Source organism: Coregonus clupeaformis, unplaced genomic scaffold (genome assembly GCF_020615455.1).
Source record: "Coregonus clupeaformis isolate EN_2021a unplaced genomic scaffold, ASM2061545v1 scaf2671, whole genome shotgun sequence".
Classification (NCBI taxonomy): domain Eukaryota; kingdom Metazoa; phylum Chordata; class Actinopteri; order Salmoniformes; family Salmonidae; genus Coregonus; species Coregonus clupeaformis.
Window position 1 is genome coordinate 36,698 of NW_025536125.1, and position 15,100 is coordinate 51,797.

At 50.9% G+C, this 15,100-nt stretch overlaps 1 pseudogene; it reads right to left on the bottom strand.

Moving 5' to 3' along the window:
- Positions 1-705: 705 nt before the first annotated feature.
- On the bottom strand, positions 706-14,889 carry LOC123489004 (annotated as a pseudogene).
- Positions 14,890-15,100: the final 211 nt, after the last annotated feature.

Genomic DNA, 15,100 nt, shown 5'->3' on the forward strand with positions numbered 1-15,100 from the left:
GAATGGGTTTCCTCATGTCATCAATTAGCTGTTGAGGATGCTGTTGTTTGGCTAATGGCCTGGTAGGTAGTCAGCCATCTTGTTGCTTCACACCCATCCTGATGAATCCGATCTAATGAGTCAATCACCAGGATAGAAACAGTTAGCAGATCTAGCTCTAACATTGAGTCAATGGGGAACCAAGTGCTCAAAAAATCACTTGTTTTAGATCTGTAAACACCATCATTAACAATGGTTGGTTTCATCATTAGATCTGATTCATCTGCATTGACTAAAACTATTATGTGGACTACCATGTGGACTACCATCCACATGGCTTTGGCCAAACGCCACGCCCACTAGTGTTTCTTTTCCACACGATCGATGGAGCAGCGGAATTATATTCAGGATGAGTCGTCAGGCAATGAAACCATAGCCAGTTCACCAATTCAATTCATCTAATGATGAAGCTATTCATTCACGCTTTTTATCTACGATCAGTAATCCAAAAATCATCAAACACTTGTCACGTTTTCATTTCAACACCTTTTATTTACATATTCCCCAAATACAACTTAAATGCCATTTATGCTTAATCTGCTTCCATCACATTTGCCTCTTCAGTTCAGTCCATCGTCATTTCAACAGTCTTTCCAATCCTTATCCTTTCATTTCCTTTTAGACTTTTCCATAGTCCACCTTCCCTCCACCCTGCCCCCATATCACCCCCCAGTGCCAGCCTCAGTCGACGGGCCCCTGAAAGATGAGTTTGATGTGGCCCTGCTCGCCCGTCAGCCAGGTGCCACAGAAGGGGCATGCGGCGTGGAAGGCGTGCGTGCCGTGCGGCAGCGGGATCTGGCTCCAGCCCGCCACTGTCTTTTCCGAACACACATGGCCACAGGGGCAGAAGGCATGCGTCGGGGGGCCCGCGTCCAGGTACAGCCCACCCTCACAGCCCAGCCACAGGGGCACGTAGGGGCCCACGCACCGGCACATGGGGCACTCCCTTTCCCGGTGCTCGCCGAGCCGTCCCCCGGGGCCCACGTTGTGGCCCTTGTCTTTCCGGTAGCCCCAGTTGTGGTAGCCGTGGGACGTGACCACAGTTGACGTAGACCCAGGGCTGCTTCTTGTCCACAATCTCTCTCTGGGCCAGGCTGGGGAAGGCCAGGGTGTTGAAACCCACGGGGCACTGGGGCCGGGCGGCATTCAGCTCCTGGCGGAGGGTCTCCAGCTGCTTGAGGGTAGGGGTGCGGCGCAGGCCCGACGGGGTACGCCACAGGAGGGTGGCGCCACACAAGTCGATCAGAGAGCCGTCCTGCAGGGTGTTGGACTCGTTCTCCACCTGGGGGAAGGAAGGGAGGGTGGAGGAAGGGGTGGAGGAAGGGAGGGAGGGTGGAGGAAGGGAGAGTGGAGGAAGGGAGGGTGAGGGAAGGGAGAGTGGAGGAAGGGAGGGTGGAGGAAGGGAGAGTGAGGAGGGATAGGGGGGACGATTAGTAAACTAGCACAGAAAATACTGTAACTGACTAACCCATAACTATTTGCATACATTGTTTCCTTTTTAGGTGTGTGGTACTTATTTTCCTGTTTCCTTCCCAACGATCTTAACTTAATGGCACTGTGATCAGACCATAGACATTAAAACCAGGGGATCCATCTTATCCTGTTGCATACCATCAAGAGTCTAATCAAATGATGCACATACCATCAATAATCAAATCAAATGATTCACATACCATCAATAATCTAATCAAATGATTCACATACCATCAATAATTGAATCATATGATTCACATACCATCAAGAGTCTAATCAAAATATTCAAATACCATCAAGAGTCTAATCAAATGATTAACATACCATCAAGAATTGAATCAAATGATTTACATACCATCAAGAATCTAATAAAAATGCCAATGATCGATTAACAAAACATCATTCAATAATTCATCACTCATAGTTGAGAAACCTAGTTTGACTGTGCAGTCCATTATATAACCCCTCAGAAACACACATAGTAGTGTAACAGCCTTGATAACCAGACAGGTTTGAGGCTCTGTTTCCTTTATCAATTAATTTACTTATAAAATATAATAATATCTCATCATTCATAGTCTAGTCTAGGTGTCCTTGAGATACCTCCAGGCATAACAGTAGCCTTGATAACCCCCCACCCCCTTACCACTCATGTACCCCCTCTCACCAATTTCCCCCTCTGCTGGGCCGAGCGTGTCTCCCGCAGGGCAAAGACGTTCCCGCACACTGAGATCTCCCGCCACACGCCTGGCGCCGGCTCAGACACAAACTCCCCCGCCGGGTGCATCACCAGCACGCCATTGGTGGTCAGGCCGTCCATCAAGCCGTCCGATGTCCGCCATTTGGCAGCCCGCTCCTGAGAGACCCGCCCCCGCACACAAAGAGACAGACAGAGAGCCAAGGTGAGGGATAGTGATGAAAGAGATATAGAGAGATCAAGAGGGGGGAGGGAGGTAGAGAGAGAGAGAGAGAGAGAGAGAGAGAGAGAGAGAGAGAGAGAGAGAGAGAGAGAGAGAGAGAGAGAGAGAGAGAGAGAGAGAGGGAGGGAGGGAGGGAGGGAGGGAGGGAGGGAGGGAGGAGAGAGAGAGAGAGAGAGAGAGAGAGAGAGAGAGAGAGGGAGGGAGGGAGGGAGGGAGGGAGGGAGGGAGGGAGGGAGGGAGGGGGAGGGAGGGAGGGAGGGAGGGAGAGGAGGGAGGGAGGAGGGAGAGAGAGAGAGAGAGAGAGAGAGAGAGAGAGAGAGAGAGAGAGAGAGAGAGAGAGAGAGAGAGAGAGAGAGAGAGAGGGAGGGAGGGAGGGAGGGAGGGAGGGAGGGAGGGAGGGAGAGAGAGAGAGAGAGAGAGAGAGAGAGAGAGAGAGAGAGAGAGAGAGAGAGAGAGAGAGAGAGAGAGAGAGAGAGAGAGAGAGAGAGAGAGAGAGAGAGAGAGAGAGAGAGAGGGAGGGAGGGAAGGAGGGCAAATAGAGAGAGAGGGAGGGAGGGAGGGCAAATAGAGAAAGAGGGGGAGAAAAAAACAGCTAACATTGCTTTTTTGCACTGCTATATTTAGCACAGAGTATGACTGCTATACTGACTAACACACAGAGATGCACACGCACGCATAAACATTGCAGGGCATTCAATCCCTGCAGCGGCAGTGTTCTCTGATATTCTCTGTCAGTGGACATAGAATTTAAAGCGGTCACGACTGCAAGCCATTCAACCAGTACAGTAAATGTACGTCTCTCTCTCTCTCTCTCCACCTCCACACTAGCAGTGGGCCGAGCTGCCAGCCTGACTCCGCTATCTGCCAAGGACATTGTATGTGTGCCAGTTACAGTATGAAGGAGGGAGCCGTGCTGAGGTTACTAAGCCTGCACTTCATTGACAGCAGCTAGCAGCTCTTAAGCTATTAGACGTCCTTGTGGGCTCTGAGGTTCTCTAGCTGTATTGTTAGCATAGCCGCGCACCGACGGCATGCTACGATGCTGAGATCAGTTATAAAAGTCTCTATAGTTGGGTTAGGTTAGTCATCCGGATGTTATGGTCACATTGTCCTTGTGGGTTGACTTTGTAGTGTCACAAGATGTGATGTCACGCTATAACTGTCATCAGTGTCGTCATTTTGTGTTAGCTGTAGCACAGATTATCCATTATATTGACCAGATACTCAAGTGGCTGCTCTAACAATAAAACAAAACATGGAAGGCAGGGCAGGAGGCAAGATCAGGTGGGAGCATTCTAGCCAATGAGAGGGCAGATACGTGTGTAAACAACAGGCAAAACGGGCAAAGATATGAGTACATATGAGATATGAGTACATATGAGCATTACGAAACTTCTATTTTATCAAATATGCCACACGTAGCAAATAAGCCCTTCAATTTTTCCTTTACCAAATTCGACATGCTGTCATTGATCTCCATACAAAAATCCCTCGCATGGTGAGTGAAAAAACATTGAAAAATCTCCACCTGCTGGAGAAGACAGATTTTGGGCCCAGTTATTCCTCTCGCTTCTCCTCTTCCTCTCTGGCTGTAGTCAGTAAAAACATTTTCAGAATAAACAATGCTTTCTTGTGTGCTATGCACTAAAGCCCACACTGTATAACTGCATATGGTATATTAACTATCCTGTCATTGGTCACTGTTGGCACAGGAGGCAGTTTTCAATCTTTTAAAACCCATTACCACCTTCCTTAATCCAATCCAATATGGCCGCCCTTCTTGCCCCTCATAATCAAGTGCTAGTGGAGGTCAGTGGCAGACTGGCGGTGTGGCAGTACAGTGTGTCTGACTCGGACCCTGGGGCTCGCTCCCATCGATGGAGATGAGTACTGCTGGACCCCTGCCGCCAATGTCTTCCACAATGACAATGCCCTCCCTCCCTCCCTCCCTCCCTCCCTCCCTCCCTCCCTCCCTCCCTCCCTCCCTCCCTCCCTCCCTCCCTCCCCCACCGGCCTCCCTGTCTCCCCCCTTGCCAACTCTCTCCATTAACAAATTAATCTTGCAGAACCCCTTCAATATCTCATTCCATGGTATGGGCGAGAGGAGAGGGAGGGGGAGAACTGAGTGCCTCTGCCAGAATGGATCAAAAGCTTATTTTGTCAATGAGTAAGCTAGCAACCCCCCTCCACTTCACAACACTGGACCACTGCACTGTGATTTTAATGCTAGTCGATTGTTGTATTTGCTGATTGGAGCGGTTTTCAGCAAACGAACACTCACACTTGCACTCACATGCACACACACGCGTTTGTGCACATACACACACATACACACACACACACACACACACACAGACACAAGTGTTTGCACACACACATAACATGCATACATATCTATTTAATCACAGCTCCTTGATTCCCACAAGTCCCATTTCCCTGCAGTTTGTGTGTGTGTGTGTGTGTATGTGTGTGTGTGAGAGTATAGTATCCAACAATGCTGTCATAAATCCAATCCATTAAAAGAGTTGTGGCACTTAGAGCCTGACAAAGCGGCCTGGCCGTCCCGGACATGTGTTTATTGATAATTACCGTTGATCGTCTTATCTCTAAACAAAGTGCAGGCCGGAGCTGTTTCTGTGGCTGGGCGCAGGGCCAACCGGCCAGTGAGAAGCTATACCACCAAGGCGAAGAAGACAGCCAGACCAGAGGAGTGTGTATGTCTCTATCAGTGGAGGCTGCTGAGGGGAGGACAGCTCATAATAATGGCTGGAACGGAGTGAATGGAATGGCATCAAACACATGAAAACCATGCTAGACGAAGTGTGTGTGTGTGTGTGCACTAGGGGGTTAGATGAAGTGTGTGTGTGTGTGTGTGTGCACTGGGGGGCTAGATGAAGTGCGTTTGTGCATAAGATGGGGACAAGAGAGTGCTAATGTGTTTGTCCAGGCTGTGTACACCTCGACAAAACATTCCCAAGAAGCAGGCCACATGGTGAACATTCACACACCCACTAACAACTCCTCCACACCACAACACCAGTTCCTCCATGATTCATCTCCACAGTATATCACACATAATGACGCTCATCACCACAATTAAATCAAAGGGGTGTGATGTTGCCCATGCTGTCACTCACACTGTAGTCGTCAACGTGATGACTCACCCCCAGGAAGATGTTTTTGGAGGAGTCGAAGCCGGCGGCATAGATGCGGGCCGTGTACGGGCGCTGCGTTCGCACATGATGCGGCACGCGTAGCGGGATATGTGTGCTCTGGGCCGACTGCCCTCCTCCTCCTCCACCCCCCTGGCCCTGCCCCCCGCCACCACTGGTGCTGCAGCCTGCCGTGTCCGTCACCACAAAGTCAATCATGCTCTCTGTAGAACGCCCGATCTGTAGGGGGGAGAACATAGGAGATTGAACATAGGAGAAAGAACATAGGAGATAGAACATAGGAGATAGAACATAGGAGATAGAACATAGGAGATAGAACATAGAACATAGGAGATAGAACATAGGAGATAGAACATAGGAGATGGTTAATAGAATTACAGAATAAAGTACAGCAGAACAGAGTGGAGTAGTGTGGAGTAGTGTGGAGTAGTGTGGAGCAGTGTGGAGCAGTGTGGAGCAGTGTGGAGTAGGGTGGAGTAGTGTGGAGTAGTGTGGAGTAGGGTGGAGCAGTGTGGAGTAGGGTGGAGTAGGGGTGGAGTAGTGTGGAGCAGTGTGGAGTAGGGTGGAGCAGTGTGGAGTAGGGTGGAGTAGGGTGGAGCAGTGTGGAGTAGGGTGGAGTAGGGTGGAGTAGTGTGGAGTAGGGTGGAGTAGTGTGGAGTAGTGTGGAGTAGGGTGGAGTATGGTGGAGTAGTGTGGAGTAGGGTGGAGTAGTGGGGAGTAGTGTGGAGTAGGGTGGAGTAGTATGGAGTAGGGTGGAGTAGTGTGGAGTAGGGTGGAGTAGTGTGGAGTAGTGTGGAGTAGGGTGGAGTAGTGTGGAGTAGGGTGGAGTAGTGTGGAGTAGTGTGTAGTGTGGAGTAGGGTGGAGTAGTGTGGAGTAGGGTGGAGTAGTGTGGAGTAGGGTGGAGCAGTGTGGAGTAGTGTGGAGTAGGGTGGAGTAGTGTGGAGTAGTGTGTAGTGTGGAGTAGTGTGGAGTAGTGTGGAGTAGGGTGGAGTAGGGTGGAGTAGGGTGGAGTAGTGTCATGAATATAATCAAATATATGAGTGTAAATATGTCTTTAGGGAGGAGGGAGATAGAAAGACCCAATTCCATTTAAATCCCACTGAAGTCAGGATATCGTCTGGGGCACTGTGGACAAATGCCCACAACATTTCACAAGTCCGTCCCAAGCCCAATTCCACTTCAAACAGTTCAAATTCCTATCAGCTCCCTCCCAGGCTGCCAGGAGATAAAATGGCAGCCTATCACAGCCCCTGGTTGGAGAGAGAGCAGACAGAGGGACAGATGGGCTCACTGCAGCCCTGGAGCATCACAGCCCTGCAGCCTGCAGCACCTCGGATCCATTCAGTCTGCAGGAGTTGGGACTCCACATTCATCACAGGGATGAGAGATAGATAGCGGATGGGAGGAGAGGAGAGGAGAGAGAAAGGAGGGGAGGACAGGAGAGGAGAAGAGAGGAGCAGACACCACCACAGTCTTCTCATGACTCTGCATTTCTAAGAATCCCTATGGCGTCTGCTAACAAATTACATTGAACTGTGACATCTGCTCACAGTGAGTGTGTAGGTAGACTGGTCCCAGATCTGTTTGTGCCATATAGCCAACTCCTACGGTCGTTGTTATGCTATAAAGTACAAACTGATCTAGGGCCAGGCTAGTGTGTAGGCAAGGACAGGGGAGTCTCCTATAAGGCTGTGACTGTGTGGATCCCAAATGGCAATAAAATGGAAATAGGGTGTTGCATACTCTGTTCTCAGTTTCTAGGTCCTTTTTGGGCTGAAGCGTTGGGGCTCTGGCTGAGTTGGCATGTCATGTTAAAGGTGACTCACCTGAAACATATCTGTGTTGCTATCATGGGTGTACTCTACGATGACCGAGTGACTCCTGGACAGGGTGTAGGAGATACTGTGCTGGCTTTTGTTGCTAAGAGCCTGTCGATGCAGAAGACACATATACAGGAACCAGGTCATATAGCCAGCTACATAGGAAAGGGCATTCCAAAAGTTTTGCCTGTTTGAAAATGTATTAGTACCATATGTGGTAAGAGTTAAAAAACGTAGTCGTATATATGTACTATTAATTCCTGCGTTTTAAAAAACAGTTATAGAGTTAATAAGTAAACATTTTATAGATAGTGTTTAATACTGTGAAAGACTGTCTAAATATAATGTGACCTCTCACCTTTGACACCAGAGGGGTGGAGACATTGTGGATGACATCAGGTTTGACCCCGTTGGCTTTGGGTCTCTTGTAGAGGGCCAGGCGACTTCTCCTCCGTCCCTTGTCCCCATTGGCCAAGGAACCATTGTGCCTGAGTACAGTATGGGCCATAATAGAAAACACGTATCCAATATACAACATAGACAAAACATACACTTTTATTAGATGGTGCCTATATTTCCCATTCAGTTGGGATTGAGGCTTGCAGTTTTATCCTATTATATATAGTGGAATCTACACAACAAATGATGTGAAAGGAGAAGTTGACTTTAGACTACTTTTGAGGTATGAAAACGTGACAAACTTCTCACTGGGCACAGACGTCATTTCAATGTTTAGTTTTGATTTACATCTGGTTGAGTTGTCAACTAATGAGAATTATACGTGAAACAATTACCATGTCATTGGATTTAGTTTAAAAGTTAGGTGAAAAGCAATACGAAATTTCCGTTCGTTGATGACGTTTTGCAAATCCAAATCAGTTTTCCAAGTTGATTCAACATCATCACATAGATTTTTGGTTGTTGAAATGACGTGAAAACAACGTTGATTCAACCAGTTTTTCCCAGTAGGTTTAGTTTTGGGGTGAATTATCCCTTTAAACCTGGACCAAATGTATTGAATCTCAATCCATAACATTCACATTTTAGTCATTTAGCAGACACTCTTATCCAGAGCAATTAGGGTTAAGTGCCTTGCTCAAGGGCACATTGACAGATTTTTCACCTAGTCAGCTCGGGGATTAGAACCAGCAACCTTTCAGTTACTGGCACAACGCTCTTAACCACTAAGCTACCTGCCGCCATTGGGTTCTAAGGGTAATATTCCTTATATAGGTTAGACTGCTTCAAAGTAACATAATAAACTAATCCTGTCAACATCCATCAATTTAAGCTAGAGATATGTTTTCTTTGCATAGGCTGCGTCTCAATCCAATACATCCGCCAATGGCGGCCTTCCACATCTACAGCGGTGTTTGTCAGACCATGATACATCCCGAAAATTGGTCTTCTCACGAAAATGTCTTTAGTGACCGAGCGGTTTGGCCTAAAAAACTAATGTGACCCCACTGTGGAAAGGGGGCATTCTCATGAACACGATTGTGGTGGATCTCTCTCTCTCTCTCTCTCTCTCTCTCTCTCGTTGAGGGTTTAATTGTCCTATTCTTCCCCATGACTCCGTGTCTTATTGACATCTTTGTAAGGCAGTCAAATGAGCTCTTTTTCACGAGCCGCTGAAACGGAGAGAGAGGAGTCTTTCTGGCTTTGTAAAGTAGGTAGGATGAATAGGGTTTTCTTCTAATTTCTTCTAAAAGGGAAAAAAACATTTTTTTAAGGTACATACAAGTCTATTGTACACACAACCACTCAGACTTGCAACCCCATATAAAATAAGGTTTCCTCAGGGCATGGTGTTTGTTAAACAGTCTGGGATGGGAGGAATGGTATGGCAAATGGACCAACTGTTGTACATATCAAGCACTGTTGAAGACACATAAGCAAACACACACACACCAACACACACACACACAAACACACACACACCAACACACATACTGTGACGATCCCGGCTGTCTGAGTCGGGTCCTGTCTGGTGACTAGTGTTCCTGCTCGTATTCTCCAGTTTCCCGAGGGTTCGGGAACGCTCCGGGAGCGCTCTGGTTTTCCGCACCTGCATCCCATCAGCAATCTGCACACCTGGTCCTGATCATCACCCTTCTTAGGCTCTGGCCCAACATCCAGTTCCTGCCGGATCGTTAGCCATGAACAGTATGTTTGTCAGCGTATCAGCCTTTGAGTTCTAGCGTTAGTTTTGTTGTTTTGCACCTTGTTGATTTGCTGTGTACTCACCTCCGTTTTGTTCTGTCTGCAGTCTCTCACCCGGAACCTTCACCCAACCTCTGCCTGATGGTCGGCGGCTGCCGAGCCAGTACCGGACCAACCACTGCACCCTCAACAACCCATCCACGCCACCCGCTCTGTTCCCTGGATTATTCAGCTTCACTCGGACTCTATAAATAAACACTCACCTTTGTCTCACGTACCGTGTCCTGGTCTGCTTCTGGGTTCTGGCTTAGTTAACCGTGACAGAACGATCCGCCAGTAATGAACCCAGCGGACCTGGACTCTGTTCGCCATGCTATTACCCAGCAGGAGAAGATGTTGGGCTATCATAGCACGGTACTACAGGAGATCGCGTTGTCAGTTCGGAACCTTTCTACCGGTCTGACGGAGGTCCAGAACCAACGCAAGTGTCCGGTGGAGGATCCACTACCGGTTTCACCCATCTCGCCTGCCGCTTCTGAAGCTGTGTCCATCCGTGAGCCCAAGGTTCCGACGCCGGATAAGTATGAGGGAGAGCTGGGAAGATGCCGTTCCTTCCTTATGCAGTGTGGACTAGTGTTCGATCTACAGCCCTACTCTTATGCCACAGACAAGGCTAGGATAGCCTTTGTGATTGAGTTGCTGCGTGGTCGAGCGCTGGAGTGGGCTTCAGCCGTTTGGGAACGACAGGATCCCTGCATGGCTTCATACCAGGGGTTCACGGCCGAGATGAGGAAGCTCTTCGACCATTCCGTCCGAGGAGGGACGCAGCTAGGCGCCTGTTTTCGCTTCGCCAAGGAACTCGCAGCGTGGCCGACTTCGTGATCGAGTTCAAGACGTTGGCTGTGGAGAGTGGGTGGAACGAGGAGTCTCTGCAAGCGGCCTTTTACCAGGGTTTGTCGGAGCAGCTCAAGGATGAGTTGATCTCCTATCCGGAGCCTAGTGACCTGGACAGCTTGGTAGCTTTGTCTATTCGGGTGGATAATCGAGTCCGAGAGCGAAGGAGGGAGAAGCAATGGGTTCCGTCCAACCGATCAGCTTCTCAGGATCCAGTCGGGGTCGTCAAACTGCGCGGCTCGCTAAAGTTGGGAGGACTTTTAGCGAGCCAGTTTCGACCTCTCAATACCTCTGTCAGACCCCGTTTCCCGGCTACCCTTATGAACAGGAATCAGAGCTTAGCGATTAACGCTTTTATCGATTCAGGTGCCGATGGAAGCTTTCTAGATGCCGAGTTGGTGGAACAGCTGGGGCTTTCCAAGGAGCAATTGCCGGAAGCCATTGAAGCTACCACTCTGAACGGCAGTAGTCTGGCACGTATCACGATGAGGACTGAACCGGTTAAGATGCGGTTGTCGGGGAATCATTCTGAGATGATTTCATTCTTCATTCTGCCGTCTTCCCATGTTCCTCTGGTCCTTGGATACCCCTGGCTGAAGGAACACAATCCCACGTTCGATTGGGTGACGGGCAAGGTAACGAGTTGGAGCCTTGATTGTCATGCTAACTGTCTCAAGACTGCCTGCCCCCATTCGGTTCCCAGTCAGGTGATTGAGGCTAAACCCCCAGATTTGTCCCTGGTTCCCGAGACATATCACGATTTGGGGAAGTTTTCAGTAAGCAGAAGGCTCTGTCACTCCCTCCCCACCGACCATACGATTGTGCCATCAACCTGGTCCCTGGAGCTGTCTACCCCAAGGGAAGGTTATACAGTATCTCCCGACCTGAACGTGAGGCGTTGGAGACCTACATCAAGGAGTCCCTAGCTGCTGGTCTCGTTCGTCCCTCGTCATCACCCCTGGGGGCAGGATTCTTCTTTGTGGGTAAGAAGGATGGCTCTCTTCGACCGTGTATTGATTATCGGGGGTTGAATGACATCACGGTCAAGAACAAGTATCCCCTGCCCTTGATGAGTTCTGCCTTCGACTCCTTACAGGGTGCTACGGTGTTCACCAAGCTAGACCTACGCAATGCGTATCACCTGGTCCGGATCAGAGAAGGGGACGAGTGGTTGACGGGTTTCAATACACCGATGGGTCACTTCGAGTATCAGGTGATGCCGTTTGGACTGACCAATGCTCCAGCGGTATTCCAGAGTATGGTGAACGACGTCCTGAGAGATATGATCGGTCTCTTTGTGTTTGTTTACCTGGATGACATTCTGATCTTCTCGAAGGAACCTTCCGACCACGTCCAGCATGTCCGGCAGGTTCTGCAGCGATTGTTGGAGAATCGCCTGTTTGTGAAGGCCGAGAAGTGCGAGTTTCACGCCCACACGACATCCTTTCTCGGGTACATCATCTCCAGGGGAGAGATTAGGATGGACCAGGAGAAGGTTAGAGCGGTTCTGGAATGGGCCCAGCCCGGTACGAGATTGCAGCTCCAGAGATTTTTGGGGTTTGCGAATTTCTACCGCAGATTCATCCGGGATTACAGCCGTGTGGCCGCTCCGTTAACTGCCTTGACTTCCAGCATCAGGACCTTCAAGTGGAATCGGAGGCGGATCGAGCGTTTCTGGATTTGAAGAGGCGATTCACCAACGCACCGATTCTCTCTCAACCGGACACGGCCCGTCAGTTCGTCGTTGAAGTGGGACGCGTCTGATGTGGGAGTTGGCGCCATCCTGTCGCAGCGATGCTCCACGGACAGTAAACTCCATCCCTGCGCCTACTACTCTCGTCGCCTTTCGCCTGCGGAGAGGAATTACGATGTGGGTAACCGGGAGCTTCTCGCGGTGAAACTTGCCTTGGAGGAGTGGCGCCACTGGTTGGAGGGGGCGGAGCAACCGTTTATGGTCTGGACGGACCACAAGAATCTTGCTTACGTGCAATCGGCTAAACGCCTCAACTCCCGTCAGGCCAGGTGGGCGTTGTTTTTCGGACGATTCAAGTTTGCCCTGATGTTCCGACCTGGATCTAAGAACGGCAAGGCGGACGCCTTGTCCCGGATGTTCTCCAAGACGGAGGAGAGTGGGTCCAAGACCGAGACAATCCTCCCCGGAACTGCGTCGTGGGAGCAGTTATGTGGAAGATTGAGGAGGAGGTGCTGGCGGCCCTTCGGACTCAGCCCGGTCCCGGTAACGGTCCACCCGGTCGGTTGTTTGTGCCTGAGTCGGTTCGTCCTGCTGTCCTCAAATGGTCCCACGCCAGCAAGATGGCTTGTCACCCTGGCGTGGCTCGGACTATGGCGTTTCTTCGCAGACGCTTTTTGGTGGCCTGCCATGGCCGAGGATACTCGGGGTTTTGTTGCTGCCTGTCCAGTGTGTGCGCAGAATAAGAGTACCAATCGGGCCAGCTCTGGACTACTTCACCCCCTTCCTATTCCCCGGCGACCATGGTCGCATCTGGCCCTGGACTTCGTCACGGGGTTGCCCGCTTCTGAGGGGAACACGGTCGTTCTGACTATCGTGGACAGATTCAGCAAGTTCGCCCACTTTGTGCCAATTGCCAAGCTTCCCTCTGCCTCGGAGACGTCCGAGATCCTGGTTAGGGAGGTTTTCAGGGTCCACGGTTTGCCCAGTGATATCGTTTCCGACCGTGGCCCTCAGTTTACCTCTGCTGTCTGGAAGTCCTTCTGTTTGGCCATTGGAGCTACGGTCAGTCTCACATCTGGTTTTCACCCCCAATCCAATGGTCAGGCGGAGAGAGCCAACCAGAAGATGGAATCAACGCTACGCTGTCTGGTCTCTTCCAACCCCACCTCCTGGGTCTCTCAGTTGCCTTGGGTTGAGTATGCCCACAATACTCTTCCTACATCTGCCACTGGGATGTCTCCCTTCCAGTGCCTGTATGGCTACCAACCTCCCCTGTTTCCTTCTCAGGAGAAGGAGCTCTCAGTGCCTTCTGTTCAGGCCCATATTCGGCGTTGCCACCGGACCTGGCATCGGGCCAGAAAGGCACTCCTTAGAGTTTCGGACCGGTATCAGCTCCAGGCGAATCGTCGCCGGATTCCCGCCTCCCACCTATACCATCGGAGATAGGGTTTGGTTGGCCACACGGGATCTTCCGTTACGGACTGAGTCTAGGAAGTTGTTGCCGAAGTTCATTGGTCCGTTTGTGGTGGAGAAGGTGATCAATCCAGTGGCAGTTCGACTCAAACTACCGAGGACGCTCAGAGTCCATCCCACCTTTCATGTCTCCTGCCTCAAGCCTGTCTTCCTCAGTCCTCTGTTGCCTCCTCCGCCTCCTCCCCTCCTCCTCCTCGGATGATCGGAGGTGGTCCCTGCCTACACGGTGCGTCGCATCATGGATTCCAGACGGCGGGGCCGGGGTTTCCAGTATCTCGTGGACTGGGAGGGGTATGGCCCTGAAGAGAGGAGTTGGATTCCGCGGCGACAGGTCCTAGACGCAGACCTCATCAGTGACTTCTACCGCCTCCATCCTGGCGCTCCGGGAAGTCCGCCCGGTGGCGTTCGTCGGAGGGGGGTACTGTGACGATCCCGGCTGTCTGAGTCGGGTCCTGTCTGGTGACTAGTGTTCCTGCTCGTATTCTCCAGTTTCCCGAGGGTCCGGGAACGCTCCGGGAGCGCTCTGGTTTTCCGCACCTGCATCCCATCAGCAATCTGCACACCTGGTCCTGATCATCACCCTTCTTAGGCTCTGGCCCAACATCCAGTTCCTGCCGGATCGTTAGCCATGAACAGTATGTTTGTCAGCGTATCAGCCTTTGAGTTCTAGCGTTAGTTTTGTTGTTTTGCACCTTGTTGATTTGCTGTGTACTCACCTCCGTTTTGTTCTGTCTGCAGTCTCTCACCCGAACCTTCACCCAACCTCTGCCTGATGGTGGCGGCTGCCGAGCCAGTACCGACCAACCACTGCACCCTCAACAACCCATCCACGCCACCCGCTCTGTTCCCTGGATTATTCAGCTTCACTCGGACTCTATAAATAAACACTCACCTTTGTCTCACGTACCGTGTCCTGGTCTGCTTCTGGGTTCTGGGCTTAGTTAACCGTGACACATACAACCTCCCAGCCACACACGTGCACACATGCACTCACAACCACAACCTTCAACCCCCCCACCCCCACCCCCACCCCCCACCTCTCCACCACACACACCAGAGGGACATATAGGTAACCAACCCTAAAACGATGAGCTCCCCGTACTTTCGACGGGCTCCTTGTCCCCGGGAAAGAGTCCGTCGTGCGGTGTGGAGCATGAACCCAGGGGGCTCTTGTTGCAGGATGGGCGCAGCTCCAGAGAGGGTGGGGGACACAGGGCCTCGAGCTACCCTCCAAAACCATGCCCACCGACCACAACGTGGGCTTACAGCTGGGAGAGAGAGAAACGGGGAGAAGGGGAGAGAGAGAGAAGGGGGAGAGAGAGAAGGGGAGAGAGAGAAGGGGGGGAGAGAGAGAAGGGGAGAGAGAGAAGGGGAGAGAGAGAAGGGGGAGAGAGAAAAGGGGGGAGAGAGAGAAGGGGGAGAGAGAGAAGGGGAGAGAAAGAGAAGGGGGA